The sequence below is a fragment of the Mus musculus genome, chromosome 14 (assembly GCF_000001635.26).
Source record: "Mus musculus strain C57BL/6J chromosome 14, GRCm38.p6 C57BL/6J".
NCBI lineage: Eukaryota > Metazoa > Chordata > Mammalia > Rodentia > Muridae > Mus > Mus musculus.
In genome coordinates, this window is record NC_000080.6 from 87,427,762 (window position 1) to 87,446,533 (window position 18,772).

Sequence of the window (18,772 nt, forward strand, 5' to 3'; positions counted from 1 at the left end):
CCATTTTCCTCTCTGTCATAAAACAGCTCAGTGTTCTGGGACAGTTCTGCTTTATGTTTTGGTCACCTTTCTGGTCCCACATGTGAACCACACAGTAGTGTCTGGTATCACTTGGCACCTGTCAGTATGGTGGACTCCAGACACCTGCTCAGTTGTCTTCTGTATTTTAACTGGTCTCCCTTGGCGATTCTTTGGCACATTAGAGTCAAGGAAGACCATTCCAGAATATTGTAATTGCTTGCATGGGCAATCCTGAGCAGCTGTCATATCTCAGTTTCAAAGAGAAGTGTGCTCAGGAAAGGGGAGGACAGAGGAAAGCCACAGAGTCCATTTTTTGATGGTGAGATGATATGCGTCATATCCTTTGTTTCTAAGAATTTTAATCTCATGTCCACCTGAAAGACATTCTGAGAACTGTGGCCTAGCTCAGTGATTCTCGAGTTATCTGTCAACTTAACATATTTCCAGTGTGTCAGATAAATGTCTTGCAAGTTGTACAATAGTGTTAGGTTGTTTTACAGTTCGGTGCTCACCCCAGTTTCTGTACCTGTTCTGTCACCCAGCAGTAAGAGAGTTTGTGGGTTGGCATTGATTTGGTCTGTGGCTCACACATGAAGCAGTTCTACTCTATCTGGAAACAGAAATTTTGAAACAGTGATACTCTTTGAATTATGTTAAATTTGAGCAAATTGGTAGGAATAGACAAAGCCTGACTTTAGGGGAGCCTTTTACACTTTTGATTTAATTTATTTGATATTTATAAAAAGTAAAGTGATAACTCATGCTTAACTTATTTGCTTATAAAAGGGGATTATAAATATTAGTGATGGTACATATATGCAATCTCAGTACTTGGGAGGCTAGTCCTATATATGACCATTTCAAAACTGACAATGAATAAGTAAGTATATATATTATATATATTTTATATAACACCTATATCATATATTACACACCTCACTGTAGATGTCTAGTATGATACATTACATAGAAGGTTTATGAGATCTCTTCAATATTTCATAAGTTCTCTTACATTTAGCTATGAATTAATACTAGGCCACATTATATTGGCTACATTTTACCTTTTGAATTAGTTCTGTTTCATGTTTTCATGAAAAATAAGTCTGAACTGGATTGCTGGTAGTCTTTAACATGCTTTCCTTATTACAATAGTTTTCTTGTATAAATTGAATTGTTAATAGTTATTGGTAACATTTTAAGCAAAAGTATATGGAAAATATATGTAGGTACAGGTTTCTGTGTATCTAGGATGTTCTTCTTATTTTTTTTTATTGAAAATAGATTTTCTCACATATTATATCCTGATTTTGGTTTCCCTTCTCTGTACTCCTCCCATCTGATCTCCACTTCTCCTCTCATTCAGATCCTGCCACTTTCTTTCTCTTATTAGAAAGGAGCAGGCTTCTAAGAGATACTACTGAAATATAATATAATAAAATAAAATATAGTAAGATAACACAAAAGCTATCTCATTGAAGTTGGACAGGACAAACCAAGAGAAGGCACAAGAATCAGAGATCCATTTGCTCTAACACTCAGAAGTCCCATAAACTCTAAACTGGAAGCTATAATATATACAGGACCTGGTGCAGACCTGTGCAGGTCCTGTGCATGTGTCACTCTGTGAATTCATATCATACATGATTTGCTCATGCTAATCTTATTTTCGTGGTGTCCTGTATCCCATCAGTCTCTTAAATTCTTTTCTCCTCCTCTTCCACTGAGCTCCAAGGGACGATGGGATTGGATGGAGATATTCCATGTAGGGCTGAGAGTCTCAGGGTGTCTCATTCATTCTTTGTGGAGTATCTGGAGTTTCTATGTTAGTTTCTATCTGCTATAGGAGGAAGCTTCTCTGATGACGACTGAACAAGGCCATCTTATTGATTTGAGTATGGCAGAGTATTATTAGGAGTCATTTTATCACTACATTTTGTTTTAAGAGAAGCATTATTTTGTTTTTGCCCAAGATCTCTGGGCTGTCTACCTTGTCTCAGGCATTGCTGGGTATGGGTTCCATCTCGTGGAATGGGTCTTCAGTTAAATCAGACATTGGTTGGTTACTTGCATAAAACTTGTACTACCATTGCCCTAGCATATCTTTTAGGCAAGAGTGTTGCAGATAAAGGATTTCTACAATGACTGGCTTGATGTTGAAATTTCTCTTTTGGAATTGTGTAAAATACAGCCTGAAGAATACTTTTCTGTAAGACATATTTTCAAAGTTCAAGATAGGCTAGTGTTTGGCAGAATATTTTTGCTATATTTACCTTGCTTGTTGCTATGATAGTCTGCCTTGTATCCTCTCTATAGACACTTCCTTATCTCTCTCTCAACAGTATTATTTATTTATTTATTATTCCTAAACTACCAATATAAACTAACAGGCCATCAAGAAATCGGTACTATAAAAGTGTTCCCAGCTTTGGGAAATTAAATCAGTATTTGTATGAAACAGATTAATAAATTACTTTGAATAAATGTTTATAAGAATTTGTTGATTATAATAATTACAAGTCTATAACAAAACTAGATTATCATGAGAGATTGTTGAACAAAAGAATAATAACAAAAATGTCACTGTTTAGTGTTGATTTTCAATTACATTTCATCTACTTTCCTCTTCCTTTTTTATTCTTTGAGAATTTTGTACAATGCATTTGGATCATCTTTACTTCTCCCCAGCTTCTCCCACATCCATCCCCTCTTTCCTACCCACCCAACTTTATACTGCTTATTTTTAATTTTAATTATTATTTATATATCTTTAAACCCATAAAGTAGTTTATGCTGCCCATATACTTTTGAACGTGTGCCTTTCACTGGTGAGTGGTCTACCCCCCAGAGCCTTACAACCAACTCTCTTTTTCCTAACTACAATCACTTGCCAATAGCTCCTTTGCTAAGGGTAGGAATTACTATCCACCCCCTGTCTTTATGCTAGAATTTTGTCTTTTCTGGTTCTGTACAGGTCTTGTGCATCTGAACTCTGAATTCATATGTGCTGCCCTGCAGTATCCAGGCAACACTTTCCTGGTAGTTATCTACCACCTGTGGCTTTTATAGTCTTTCTGCCCTCTTTGCCATCATACCAACCAGGGCTTGGGAGTAGAGTTGAGATATAGATGTTCTGTTTAAGGCTCAGCTGTCTGTATCGTCTCTTATTCTCTGTACATTGATTGTTGTGGGTCTCAGTGCTAATTGCAATCTACTGAACTCCAAGCTTCTCTGATGGGAGTTGAGAAATTCATTAATCTCTGTGATGCTAAGCCATCAAGACTTGGTTTAATTCTGTGTCCATTTATCAGAGTAATAGTACTGGGTTCTTCCCTAGAGCCTCTGTCCTGTCTAGTCACTGGTTCTTGGCCCTGATAATAATGCCAGGTATGGGTTTCAAGTTTTGGATTGGGCCTTAAACCCAAGCAGAAAGCGTTTGGTTACTATGATGGTATTTGTGCTACAAGTGTGTCAGTGAGCTTGCCTTCTCAGGCACCTTATTGTTGTAGCTGTCAGGTTTCACAGCTGGGTAAGATTGGTAATTCCTTCTCTCCTCTGGTACATTCATGATACTTTCCAGCATTATAAAAGAAAACCTTGAGGGATGATGCTTCTAGGTCAGTACTGGTTTGATTTCTAAATGTTCTGTGACTCAAAAGAATCTTCAGTAATAGGGTCTTACTGTCAAGTTCTGGAGGGTAACCAATAGCATTGGAAATACCTGTAATATTTGGGGGGTATGAGGGTTGATTTGTCAACAACTCTGAAGAAGGTAACCCATTACTGATACTGAGCTTTTAAGTTGTTATTCTATAGTATCCTGTAGGGTCACTTTTGCCCTGCTATAGAATAACTTCATTTAAACTCATGTATATATTTTATGAAAGTTGTACAGTAGAAAGTTTATGATTTTTTTCAAAATGGCTTTAGTGTTATCCCTCTTCATAGTGGCTCATGTACCCTGCTCTTCTATCCTCTCCCCATTAAATCTTTCCTGCACCACTTTGTACCACTATGCTCTATCTCGACACTCTTGACAGCCAAGTTTGCTGGCTGCAAGGTCCCAGGTATCGAGTGAAGCCAGAATCCTATGAGTCCAAAAGGGAAGGAGATGGGCTGAGAGGAGGATTCTGTCTCTGGCACACACACAGTCTTGGGGCTTGGGCAAGCGGAATGGAAGTGGGAAGGGGGGGATGCAAGTAGTCTACCTACCTGGGTCTGCACCACATGTGTCAGCTATGGGGTTCCTGGTGGCAAGCAGGTATGTCTACTTTTGAACTATGTAGTTAAGAGTATGGGATCAGAAGCGCAATTCTCCTAAGCTGATGTCAATCCTGGTTCAACTTGTAACTAGCTATAACTTTGGATGTATTTCTTTAGTACCCACTTTTCTCTGTTTGCTGATCCATATAATGGCATCAATGGTGGTAGGTCTCATGTGGTGTAATTAGGAAGACTAGGAGTGAGTTCAGATCTTGCTTGGATCACTGCTTGGCATTTGATGAGCACATGGTAGAGCCTCAATGTTTTGTGTTTCAAGATTGTCCCCACTTAAGTAACTTCAGATGACTTGCACATACATGGATTTCTATGCATATATCAGTTTTTCCCTTTATTTTGTAAATTTTTTTGGAGAGGACTATTTTAAGGATTTGAAATTTTCTAACTTACAGTACTGTTTGGTAATCTCTCAAAGATGAAATGGCCAGGAAGACAGAACATTTGATATTTTATTTGTACATTGGAAACAGAAGTTTGATAGGAATTTGTGAGTATCCAATCCCTTACTGTATGAATAGTAAATCTCAGAACGTGAAGGAAGGTGATTTCATATTTTCATTGAAATGTTGCATTAATAAGTATTTTTATTTTATTTTTGTAAGCTTTGGTTTCCTCTGAGTAATGGGATTCTGTTCCCCCAAAATGAACTGTGTGGAACCAGTTATGTGACATGAAAATTTATGGAACAGGGTTAATTTTTTAAAAGAAAACTTTTTGAATGAGAAAGACTATCTTTATAGGAAAAGGAGATTATATAATTGTACCTGAAATATGGAATCAGAAAACATGGTCAAAGTTCCAAATCTAGCTTGCTGCCTAGTTTTGTCAATAAAGTTTTATTTAGACACATCCATAAGAATTAACGTACCCATGTCCATGTCTCATTTTATGCTACAGAGGAAGAGTTAAGTATTCGTAACAAATAAGATGGCTTATAAAGTCCATAGTTTGTACTTTGTAGCTCTTTACCGTAAAGTTTGCTGGTGTCTTCTGTGACTAATTTGTAATTAGTGGCATAGATGCATTACTCCATTGTGAGAAAATACAGAGATGGGACCAGGTAGTGCATGCCCCTTATTCCAGAATTAGTCAGACACAGTATGGGGAAACCATCACGACCATTGTTCTTAGCTTAGTGACAGGAGGGGTGAGGACAAATTAGTCAACCTCTAGTATTTGATTGGAAAATGCAAGTACTTTGTCAGATGCAGATTTGTCAGTGGCCTTTGTGAAATGGTCTACTGATTTCAATAGAGCTTTTCCATTGTGCCCTGGGGCAGATATAAATCTTGCATTGCCTTTACTTTTAGATTTCAAAGGAACAACTTCACATGGTTTAGAATGCCTAAAATAGAGGGGATTTTGTTTTGCTGAAATACATGCTTTTTTTTTTAAGAGAAAAATTTAAAATTAAATCTGTTTTTTGACAATTTTATACATGTACGTAATGCATTCTGATTACTCATTCCCCACGTCTCCTTCCCTACATTCCTCCAGTGCACCTCCTTCCCTGTGCATTCCTTTTTGAGATTAATGGCTTTTGGATTGCTTGTGTTCCATTTAGTTTAACTAGGGCCGTCAATGTGACCATTGAATTAGAGCTTTTTAATACAGGAAAAAGTGTGTGTGAGAGCTTGGAAAAAAAATTAAAACAGCAGTCCTCGCCAGGTACAATAGCCTGTGCCTTTAGTACTAGCACTCAGGATGTAGAGGCAGAGGTAAACTGGTCACTGCCAGTTCCAGACCAGCTTGGTCTACATAGAAAGTTCCAGGTCATCCAGGAATAAAACAAAATTAAAAACAATTAAGAGAACTCCCAATCACTAATCCCGAATAAAATTTGTTGGAACAGTTAAACATATTTGGTAATCTATCATATTTAAGTTTACCTTACTTGAGATCATCAAAATGCTTATTTGAAATTGAATCCAAGGAAAATTAATGTTTTTGATCTGTTAAAGGTTGATGATGTTTTGTAGTAGGGTTTAAGGACCAGCTTACTTGTAACATCCTTGTTTTTTTTTTAAGATATGACTCTCAAATTTCCAGAATCACTAGTTTTAACTTGTAGAGATCTAGTCACTGGAATTCATTACACAATTTGAATTTTTAATATCATTCTGATTATAGAAATTATAGTACTGCTTCTTAAATGTTTACAGTAAAGGCAGTTCATGTATTGAGGCTGAAAATAACCCAGTGATAAAAAGCATACTTATCCCTTTAATAAATGGAATCAGTAGTAGGCAGATACTATTACTGGGAAGCTAGGTCCTGAATGTACTAACTTAAGCAGCCTGTGGGTGGTTTGAATCGCTTCCATAGCGTCATATACTTGAATGCTTGGTCATTAGAGAGTGAGCCTACTTCACAGGGATTAGGAGGTGTGGCCTTGTTAGAGTAGGTGTGGCTTTATTGGAGGAAGTGTGTCGCTGGGGTGGGCTTTCAGGTTTCAAATACTGAAGCCAGGCCCAGTGCTTTATTCTGCCTGTTACCTTTTACTTTGGATGTAGGACTGTAACCTACATGCCAGCAGCATGTCTGCCTGAATGCCATCATGCTTCAAACAGGATGACAATAGACTAAACCTCTTACCGTAAGCAAGCCCAGTTAAATGCTTTCCTTTATAAGAGTTGCTGTGGTCATGGTGTTTTGTAGTAGGAGACCATTGACTAGACAGAGATTGGTACCAAGAGTAGGTTATTGCTGTGACAGGCCTGACCATGCTTCTTGTTGGTGGAATATGTGCTCTTTGGAACTGGTTTTGGATTATGGAAACAGTTAAATGCTTTAAGTGGGGCTTAATTGGCCATACTAGCAGAAGCAGGGTAGTCAGTGGTACTAAGAGCAATGTGTATCATGATGGCCTGGCTTAAGGTGTTTCAGAGGAGAAGAATTTTATTTTGTGGCGTAGAGACTGTTCTTGTGATGTTTGGCAAATAATGTGACTGCTTTTTGCCCTTGTCCAAAAAAAAAAAAAAAAAAAAAAAAGAAAGAAAGAAAGAAAGAAAGAAAGAAAGAAAAGACTGCCTGAGGCTCAATTGAAGAGTTTTGGTTTAACAGTGTTAGTAGAGGAGATTTCAAATAGCCTAGTAGTGTCTGTGCCAACTGGTTATTAGTAGCAAGTCTTTGCAGATCTTTAAATGAAAAGTTGCAAGTGGAGCAAGGAAAAGTAGAAAATGTACAGTTTGAGGAGAAAAGAGCCACCAAGAAGTGTAATGATGCTAAGTCCTGTATTCATGGAGATGAACAGACTAAAAAGCCTGACACTAACCCTAGGGCAAGACCCCACACAGCAAAGCTTCCAATTCATGAAAAGGACTTAAAGAAAACTTAGGGCCAGGTGTGGTGCCACAGACCTTTAATCCCAGCACTTGGGAGGCTGTTCAAGAGTAGCCTGTTCTACAAAGCATGTTTCAGGACAACCGAGCTTAGGCAGTGAAGGAAACCCTTGAAAAAGAAAGCTGGTGAAAATGTATTTGAATAAGGGCCATGTTCCATCCCCAGCAAAGCTACAGAACTTGGCAGCCGCATGGTTCTGGCTCGTGAATCAAGGATCAAGGATATAAGAAGTGGATTATGGAATCTCCTTCTGTGATTAAGGAAAGCCACTAGGGCCAGGCATGTATCAGGGGTGTCCTAGAGAGGCCTTTAAGTGAAGCTAAAACCCGGATTGCCTTGGAGTTCCAAAGATGTTGGAGATGCCAGAGCCCTGGAATACCTGCTGAGGGAAGCTTCTAACAAGAAGTTGTAGACTTAGACTTTTCTAAACCTATTTTATTTTAGGTTCTAGAACACTTGTACCTCTCTTTTTGCTCACTGAGCAGAGGTAGGGAAGAAGAAGGTTCATAGGAAAAAAAGGGGTGGGAACCTGTTCAGAAGTAATTCTTTGGGGTGATTTTACTCTTCATCGTCAGTTTACCAGAAGTCCAGTCTAATAACAAACTCCAAACGTGAAACAGTAGCACCTGCTCCATCCAGCAGAAACCACAAGGCTCAGCCAAATCCTCGTGAGCCCCAGTGGAAGCAACAAGAATCATCCAGAATTCAACGGGAAGTTCTTCGGGGCATTTCTCTATATGAAGACCAGCAAAGCATTGCAAGGTGTAGCAATGAAGAGTGTCCTGTCACTGTCTGCCAGATTCTACTTATATTCTATCCAAACATCATGCACCCTCTCAAGCATCGCTCCAGCAAAATATCACATGCCTTCTCAAAATATCACATGCCTTCTCAAAATATCACATGCCTTCTCACGTCTGCTTCAGCAGAACATCCGCTCACTAGACAGCTTCCAGCAAAATATCATGTGATACAACTGAGTTTCTAAAGAAACCAGAAATTTCTACTTCAGGGAGTCGAACCAGCCCAGGGGAAGAAGTGTGTTGTTGCAGGAGTAGAAGGTCTGACGAGCCCTCTGGTGACATCAGACGTGGAAATACAGAGTTTGCTGTTGGCTGGGTTTGGGCCTTGCTTTGGTTTAGTATTTCCTCACTAGGCTCCCATCCCTATGCACCCTCTGCCATTGTATGTTGGAAGGATGTAATCTGCTTCAGTTTGATTTTTACAAGGGTTAGAGGTAAGAGATTGCCTTGAGTCTTAGAAGAGACTTTGAACTTTGGACTTTTAAACAGTGTTGAGAGTGTGATAGGCTGTTGGGATTTTTTGAAGTTGGACTGATGCGATTCTGCATTATGATATGACTTCAGGCCTTTAGGGGCAGGGAGGGAAATGCGGTTTGACTAATGGACCCCATAGGCTCATATATTTAAATACTTCATTCTTAGGCAGTGGTGTTACTTGATAGGGATTAGGAGGTGTGGCCTTGCTGGAGTAGGTGTGGCCTTGCTGGAGGAAGTGTGCCACTGGGGGTGGGCTCTGGGGTTTCAAATGTACAAGATAGACCCAGTGTTTTTCTCTGTCTGTTGCCTTCCAATTTGGATGTAGAACTCTCAGCTACATTTCAAGTACCATGTCTGCCTCCATGCCCCCATGTTGACAATGGACTAAACCCCTGAATGAAACCCCTAAATGCTTTCTATATGGACTGAAGACACAGACCAATGCAATGAATATGAGACATTTGTAGAATAATTTTATAAGAATTATAATTATGTATAAAATTGTGAAATATCAGAAAAATATAAAATTATTTTCTTTCCTCAAATGTCCGGACTTTGAATGAATACTTTATGGATTCAGTGGCAACCAGTCTGGTTTAGTGACCCTCTGAAAGTGTTAAATAGTTCCCATAAGAAGGTCAGATCAGTTGTTCTTATAAATATCACTTTGGCTTTTATTTCAGAGTTTAAGAGATACATTGTAAATTAAGGATAATTTAAATAAAACCTTTTTATTTTTGAGATAAATTTGATTGAGGTTTTCTTAAGGAAAATGAATTCTGCGAGACATTCCATGTTTTTGACTCCTATTCAAAAATAAAATTAATGGATAATGCCTTTGCTTTTGGTAGCAGTGCTATTTCTTCATGTGTTTTGCTTAACAATTAACTTTATTGGATGCCTCAAAAGTGGCCCATTAAGATTTAGCGTGGCCTCATTTTAAGTTAGAAGCAACCCATTTTAGGACTTCATTATGACTCAGCAATAGATACCTTAAAGTGTAAAGGCTTTCAAGAAAATGGGGGTGGAGATAGCCCAGTAAATGAAGTGACTTAAATTCAGATTCCTAGGATCCATATAAAAAGGTACATATGCAGGTACAGGTATATATGTACCCTCACAGCTGAGCCATCTCTCCAGCCCAGCCAAACAGCTGCCAAAAAGGCAAAGTCACTCTTAGAGAAAAAATATTTTATAATTATTGCTGAAGCATGTTTTAATTACAGCTTCATTCACGTGTTACTTAAGAAATATCACTAAAGTTAGAGAGCAGCTAGCATTGACTCTCTTATGTGTGAGTCTTCACAGAGCGTGTGCTGTGGTTTTTCTTTTTTTTAGTCTGACTTTTTCTTAGCTCTAATATATAAAGAATCTTTCAAAAGGAAGGGACGGATGAACAAAAGCTTAGCAAGAAATCAGGAAAACATGTAAGGACAGTTCACACACAAAGAAAGAAAAATGATTCTAAACTGAATAAAATAAGAAGTAGGAGTTGAGGGAGTGATGGGATGTACTTTCTCAGAAATCAGAAAAGGGGGCTAACTGGGTGAGGGGGAATCACCTGGGCGCGTCTGCAAGCTGCCAGCTACTTGGAATTCTTGCCGAAAGGTTTTATGTGACAAATTTTCTTTCTCACAAGTGTGGCAAAGGATTCTGGTTAAACACACACACACACACACACACACACATTGTTACAGAGTTTATAATAGAAAATTCATTATACTAGAGAGCTTGAGTAATAGAAATTTATTTCTCAAATTTCTGGAGTCTGGGACCTACAAGAGCCATGTGGTGGAGTTAGTGCCCGGTGGGGAGCCTCTTCCTGGGTTGCAAGTGGACTCCTTAATGTACCCTTACATATCAGAGGACAGGGAGAAGAGAACACGTGCAGTGTGTCTAATGGCATCAGTCGCATCAGGAGGGTTCCACCCCCATGAGCTAAGTAACTTCCAAAAGCCCTGTGTACAAATGCCAGCACACCAGGAGTAGAGTTTCAACACAGGAGCGGGAGGCAGACAAGCTGCTGGTTTCCCTGGCTGCCGCAAAGCTTGGCCTCACTCCTAGTGTGCTCCTTTCAGTTTGCCTGAGACCCTTAATGCATTGGTAGCTGAAAAACTGGAGTATGAGGAACTTTTCTCAGTTCTTTTGCCCGACTTCTTGTGTTTAGTAGGTGGAAACCTAGAATGTATAAATCATTATTTAGGAAAATTACCTGTGTCTGATTGTCATCTCGCTAAATATCATGGCTAATTCTGTTAGCGTAATCTCTTACTATTTTGTTTTTGTGGTTCTCTTTATCATCTCATGCTTTCTACCTTGCTTTTCCTTGTCTTTTCTGACCTGTCTTTTTAAGTCGTTGCTCCTTTACCTTGTATATCACGGTTTTAAGTCGTCAAGGTCTGTTTAAAGTAATGACACTTCATGAACAGTGTAAGGACTTTTCAATATAATGTTATTTATCTATTTCTGTCCATTGTCCTGCCATTGTTTAACAATATTTCTCATATCTAGTAGATATATAAGACCTTTATAATATTTTGACTTTGCCTGAAATATTCTAAAGTCTTAAATTTGTGTGTAATGTATGATGTAATGGTAGTTTAAAATTCTCTTATATATTTCTAAGTGAAAAGTTTTCTATCTCTGCATTTCCTTTTTCAAGTGCTTTTAATTCTTTCCTTCGTGTCTGAGCTCATCATGTAATTTGCTGAGCTGAATAAGTTCTTTCATTCTTTGTACTGAGTCTGCTACTAGTAAATCTCCTATCATTTACCTAGGAATCTCTCACTGATTGTATTTTCATACCTAAAAATACATTCCTTATTGTGGTCCTCTACAGATTGTAGATGGACTCTTTGCAGTATCTTATTGATATGATTTTACTTTCTCCTGAAATGAATTCTTTCTAATGGGAAGTTAGGGATTGCTTATTTCTTATCTCTTGGTCATGCTCATTTGTGCTGTCAGCACTGTAAGTCTTGGTCCTTGTCGTTTGTTTTCTGCAGAGGTGTGACAGTGATGTGTTTTGTTATAAAGGGCTTTGTATTTATTTACTGTTTGTTCAGCTCCTTTGTATTAGCTGGAGCCAAATCATTACTGGTTGCAGATGCGTTGAGTTTGGAGCCTTAACTCCCCCCCCCACCCCCCATGAGACCTGTGCTAAGCCTGAAACCATCAGAGGGAGGCTTTGTCTTGAGAGCTCAGCTGCCAGCTTTGAAAATGTGGGTGATCCTTATCTCTGAGTTTTCCTCCCCTGCTGCTTGAGAATTAGGCTTTTTTTGTGCCTAGGGATCTCTTTCAACCCTGTCATGTGCTTCTTAGGTTTCTTGTGGGTTTCCTAAGGGCCACTCCACCGATGACTGCTCAAGTTCTTGAGTGCCTAGAAGGACTTTTTAGTTCCCCTAACTTGTTTTTGGTATTTGAAGGTTTGGAGTGTCTAGAAATGTATGAAGAATGGGAGAGACAGGGTCTTTTACACTCATTTGCAACCAGAGTCTGAAGTGGTAAAAGGATTTCTCTTCCAACTATTGCGGATTTTTTTTTTAAAAGAGCTTTCTCTCTTATAGTGGCAAAAACATCATCTTTAAAAATTAGTGACTGGTCATCACTAATCTAGTAGTCATCTTCTACTAGAATTTAATTGTTCTTGAAATTTCCTTACATTCTATAATTTTTTACATTTAAAGTAGAATATTGATGTGGCTGCTTTTACTTGAGTGGTAAACCTAGCTTAAAGTCTTTGAATGTTCACCTTGTTCATTGTGTCACAGAGCTGGTGAGAAGGGACCCATGTGGTCTTGTAGCCAGCACTCTTATTTTTCTGATGGAAAATTATTGTGCTCTAGCTAGCAAGCCATATAAAAATTAGCATCTTCTTAGTTATCTGCAGTTCTTCACATTTTTATTTGGCATTTAGCATAGTATTTTTTATATTTTAGGTTTTTTTCTAAATAATTTTTACTCTAAGGTAGTTATCTTATTGTTCAGACTTTGAACTTTAAAAATACTTAGAAAAGACAAATTCTTCTTGTGGGTGTTAGTTATTTTATTTGTTTTTTTCCAGACACATAAATTATATGTAGGTATAAAGAATTTAATATGTTATATTCTCAATGTGAATATAGTAATTTATATAAAATGTAGATTAGTACTTATGAATAATGTTTCTGTTTAAATTGTTTTAAGTGGCCAAATATAGTGTTTCATAAACTTTGTGCCTTGATCATAGAAATAAGCTAATCTTCATCAGGGCTTTGTAGTAAGTAGTTAGAAATTACTAGCCATTCATTCATTTGAAAGAACATAAAGATATTAGGAGTAGTCTCCCAGGGACAGGTGCTAGCATATGTGTGTTTTAATATTTTTATAAATGATTAAAAAGTCAAAGGGTATAGAAAAATTTTATGTAAACTTTCTACCTTGTAAAATGCTAAATTCTGTTGCCAAATAAATTTATTAAATAAAATATAGAATAGTACTGGTTTATTTAAATGAAATACAGGCCAGGGCTCCGTCCCAGGCTGCTTCATGGGTTCTCCATGGGCTGGTGGGGCCAGTACGGGTACTTCTTCTTGTCCAGCTTGGCTTCTGGGAAGATCTCATTCCAGTCATCACTGGTCAGCTGGTCAAAGGGAATTGTGTTCCTCGTTTTCTCCAGCTGCTTCTCACACTCCTGGGTCCTGAGCTGAGGTCCAGACACAAACTCAGCACAGCTCTCCACATCCTCCTCTTCCTCCTGTCCACCAGGGCTGTGTGTTTATCCTCAGGCACAGGGATCTTCAGGGCATTATACTGCTTTCAAAATCATCCACCAAGCCAGGCTTGGCCACATTGGCCCTGTAGAAAGCCCAGTCAATCGCAGGTGGTTTCTCAGACAGACTAGCCGACCTGGGGTGGAAGGTCTCATTCCAGGACTTCAGGGCATTTCCAGTTGCCTTCTGGTTTGGGGGTGTGATCTACACAAAAGATCCCAATCAATGGTTTTTAGAGCAAGTTTATGCCCAGCCATCTTGGGATACTTCACCGACCCCCGGCGGAGTGCTCAAATACAATTCAAGTGTTTTTTTCCAGTCTTTTCTAAGAAGTGATCCAGCTAAAATTACCTTAGGCAACTCTGGTTTCTTGTGTTTTATTACGAGGAATTTTGCACTACTGTATGATTTGTCTGATAGTTTTTGTATCTGTCATGAATGTATAGAGTTGTAGGATTTACCATTTCCTTGCAGTTTCCTCCTGCCTCCCGCTGTACTTCCCTCTGACCCCTTCCTTTATGAGATGACAAGAGGGGTGTGACTGAGTCTGTACTGGAGCTCTGTCTTGGACCCAAGGCAGGACAACGCCATGCGATTCCCAGCCTTTTTTTCTATTGAGTAGTTTTTGCTGCTTGTAGAATTTTCTCTGTGTTCTGAAAATCCAGCTAGGAGCCTAAGTACCCCTCCTCTCTTTCCCTTTATTGTGCTGAGAACTTGCCTTTCACTGGGTTCTTGCAATACCACTAGTAACTGCTTAAAGCCCTGGGAGGTACTGTTACTCTCTACTCTGCCCATCTCCTCTCTATAACTTCCCTCTTCCCTTCCTGGGATTGTTATGTGAGTGTAGGACTCGGGGTTGTTCAGGTTCTCATACATGCTTTTGGTCATCTCATTTAGAGTTTGGTCAATGGCAGACTGTATAATTGATGGTGTCCTTGTGAAAGGTTCCTGTTGATTTATGATATCAAGGCTATTGTGAAAGTCATGCTGCTTTGCAGTACATTTGTCTGTTGTCATCAAACCTGCTATGTTGCTAAGTTACAAGTTTGTGGCCCATACAGTTATATATACTGCTAAATAATGGATAGTTGGTAATGATACATGGTTTTGTTTTTGTGTATTTACTATTTATTATTTTATGGTATCCTATTATTGTAAGACAGTTATTGTGTTGAAGAGTCATCCTCCTCCTCTATCTCATATATCTCATATATCTTGCCTACCATTTACACTACTTTTTCGTTGCTTAATTTAATCTTTTGTCTTGTTCCTAATGTGCCCTAGGACTTTCTAATAGAGAGATATGTCACGTGGATTGCACTAGAGCAGAATTAAACATTTTGAAATTCAACCTGTAGCAATCGACTTTTCAGTGCCTCATCCACCTCTGTGGGCGAGTGCGTGCGCACACACACACACACACACACACACACACACACACACGATTTTATACACACACTAAATATAACCACATACTGAATAACATAGTTGTGTAGTAGGTATATAACCCAGGTCTCTACAAATGCATTTTATGATGTTTTTACAGTAATAGCATTGTTTAACAAGTCCAAGTAGTTTGCAGCCTCAGAAACTGTTTATAGCTAACCCTGAAGGAGTTAATTTTTAATTTTGAAGTTATATTAGCTCACTGTATCCACTTAAAGTGTAATATATTGAAGTAAAATTTGCTAACAAAATGAAACATTGTAAGAATAAAGATTTTAATGGTTCTATATTTCCCTTCCCTCTCCCCCATTCAGCTTCCTGAAATACATCTTTGTTTTCCAACGCCACCCTCCTCCCACTTTAAAAAATTTATAGGGATTCATTTTATTTTATTTTTAAATTTCATTTATCCATTTAATTTTTTACAGGTATACTTGGTAAACATTCCTGCCACTGCCCTGTTCCTTCTCCTCCTGTCCCCTTTAGCCTTTCCTGTCTACTATTTGCCTTCTGTATTATCTGTCTTCATTAGGGTTTCTATTTCTGTGACAAAAACCATGCCTGAAAAAAAGCTGGGGAGGAATGAGTTTATTTAGCTCACATTTCCACATTGCTAGTCATCACTGAAGGAAGTCAGGACAGGAGCTGCAGCAGGGCAGGAACCTGGAGGCAGGAGCTGATGCAGAGGCCATGGAGGGGTGCTGCTTATTGGCTGGCTTCTCCTGGCCTGCTCGCCTGCCACCTTATAGAACCCAGGGATGGCACCACCCATCACGAGCTGACCACTTCCCTATTGATCACTAATTGAGAAAGTGTCCTACAGCTGGATCTCATGGAGGCCTTACATCAACCGAAGCGCCTTCCTCTGATGACTTGTGCTGAGGTGACACACAAAACCAGCAAGTGCAACTGACCGTTTGTCAACTTGACACAGAAGCACATCACAGTTAAGCTGCAATCTTTCCTTTCTTATTTATCCCCAAGATCTCATGTTAAAAACTTAAATAACTTTTAAAGTCCGACAGTCTTTACAAATTCAAATACATTAAAATTTCAGGTCCTTTAAAATAGCCAATTTCTTTTAAAATCCAAAGACTTTTAAACTTTAAAGTCTCTCAATTGTACATTCCAGTAAAATAAAAATTAAATTATTTATATGCTTACACCTACCAGCCAAGTTTATTGAACACTTGAAGCAATAAGGCATTTTACACTGAATAGAAAATAGCCCTAATAAATCCTAAGGGGTGATCTTGATTCTATTTATTTATTTATTTATTTATTTATTTATTTATTTATTTATTTATTTATTTATTTATTTATTTATTTATTATATGTAAGTACATTGTAGCTGTCTTAAGACACTCCAGAAGAGGGAGTCAGATCTCGTTATGGATGGTTGTGAGCCACCATGTGGTTTCTGGGATTTGAACTCTGGACCTTCGGAAGAGCAGTCGGGTGCTCTTACCCACTGAGCCATCTCACCAGCCTGATCTTGATTCTTAAAATTTAATTGAATCAGTACTTTCCCCACAGTTAAATTTATATGGACATATTAAATCATGTAGTCTACTGGTTTGTGACTATCTATTGCAACAGTAATTTTGTACCAGTTCTGGTGGCCACATGTCTGAGATGAAGGGTCTCCAGAGCTGCTCTGGAGCTCTGGAGCTCTGGAGCTCTGGAGCTCTGGAGCTGCTCAGAGATGACAGGAAGGGGGCGCGGTGGGTGGCGAGGCCTCCCAGCTCTGGGCACTTGCTGTGGTGCTGTGTGATTGGCTGTTTGTTCTTCTGTGTCTTGTTCCTGTGTCCGAGGACCCTCTGCTTCTCTGCCTTTTTTCTTAGTTAGAGTTAGAGAGCCCCTGGACAATCTGGGGTGAATGGATGGTTTCTTTTCTCCTCTTCCTGGTATCTTTTTGAGACAGGGTTTCACCCTGTGAGTCGGGCTAGACTCCAGTGCATAGAGCCCCAGGGCGGTAGTGTGGATTCATCGTGTGTGCCACCAGGCCCTGCTGGTTTCATGGTTCTTGCTACCATCAGTGAAAGCTTTTGTGTTTTCAAGTAAATTAAGACACATTTTCCAAAGACTACATAGAACATGCTTGTCTATTTTTGTGGACCACTGTTCATTTATTTCTACAAAAAGATAAATGGAGATTGTCAAATTCTATTTTAAAATAAATTTTGAAACATTAAATTATTTGTAGCATTTTGACTTTAGAAATTTAGTCAACATGAATATTTTATATTAAGGTACATTTTAAAGAAATTAAATTTGAAAATAGTTATACATGTATTTCACATATTGTACTTAAGTAAGTTCCCTTTTTGAATTTAATCTTGTGCTTCTTTCTTTTTTTTTTTTTACATAAGTCTTCTATGGGGGAATTGCTATGTTATTAGATAGATTATATGAATGTCTGTGGTAAATTTAAATAGATGTTTAGAATTGCCCATAATGATTTGAGTAGCAGATTTTCAGTTCTAAAATGTTTGATGAATAGTATGAATCTAAATAAATTGTAAATGTAAACTGTGCAATACCCAGTTTTCCTTTACTATAAAATTTTAGACATTGCTTACTATCTATATCTTGCCATAATTACTGCCATAAATGATAGACTGAGCAGAATTATGATTCATGTACTTTATATAGGAAATTAGGGCAGAAATAGTTGTTTCTAGCAGACTAAGTGGTTTTCTAGTTATTAGCTTGAGAGGCTGAACCAGGCTGGTTGTGAGTTTGAGGCCGACCTGGTGTACATAGTGAGTTGAGAGTCAGATTGTGGGAGTAAGAAAACCAACAGAGATACAACCCCCACGCACCCCTCCATATCTAAGAAGTTGAAAGAGGCACTGAAGGATGCGTTGGTAAGGAGGACTTGCTGTTCTCCAGAAAACTGGGATTGGGTTTCCAGCACCCACATGGTAGCTCAAAACTGTATGCCAGGTCTAGGGCATGACACCTTCTTCTGGCATTTCTAGACTCTGCACACCTGTTTTGCACAGACATATGTGGAGGCAAAAGCACTGTACATATAATATAGGAAAATAATAAATACGTTGAAAGACTTACACAAATACCTAATAACTTCCATGTAGCTGACATTTCTTCAGTTCTCAGTGGCCTGAATGTGAGAAGAATCTAAGCAAGTTGTCGCTCAGACATGTACAGAGAAAGGTGTACACTTTTTAGTTTTTAGTAGTAACCTTTGAAGAAATTCCCTTCACTGTTTGGCATTTTTTTCCTCATTAAAAATAATCCTTATGTGTCAAATTTTGAAAATATTTTCCAAAATAAAGAGTGGTATTGGACTTGGAAGAGTGCGGTCCTGCTGTCTTTGTGCAACTTCACTGGGTTTTTATATCCATCACCCTTTCAACCCCAATTCCTTCTGTCTTAGGTGTTTTTGTTTTGTTTTGTTGTGAAGTTAAACCATGACCAAAGCAACTCTTATAAAAGAAAATATTTAATTGGGGCTGGCTTACATTTTCAGAATTTCATAGTTTATCATCACGACAGGAAACATGGCAGTGTGCAGGCTAACATGGTGTGGTGTTGGAGGAGTAGAGAGTTCTCCATCTTGATCTGAAAGAAGCCAGAAGGAGACTGTTTCTGGAAGACAGCTAAGAGGAGGTTCTCTTCTGCACTGGG

General features: G+C 38.5%; 1 protein-coding gene and 1 pseudogene across 8 annotated transcripts in view; one reads left to right on the forward strand and one right to left on the reverse strand.

The window, feature by feature from the left end:
• The window catches only part of Tdrd3 (tudor domain containing 3), a 129,331-nt gene that overhangs the window by 11,584 nt on the left and 98,975 nt on the right, over window positions 1-18,772 (forward strand). The gene's annotated exons all lie outside the window — the stretch shown is intronic.
• Window positions 13,431-13,929, reverse strand: Gm33121 (annotated as a pseudogene).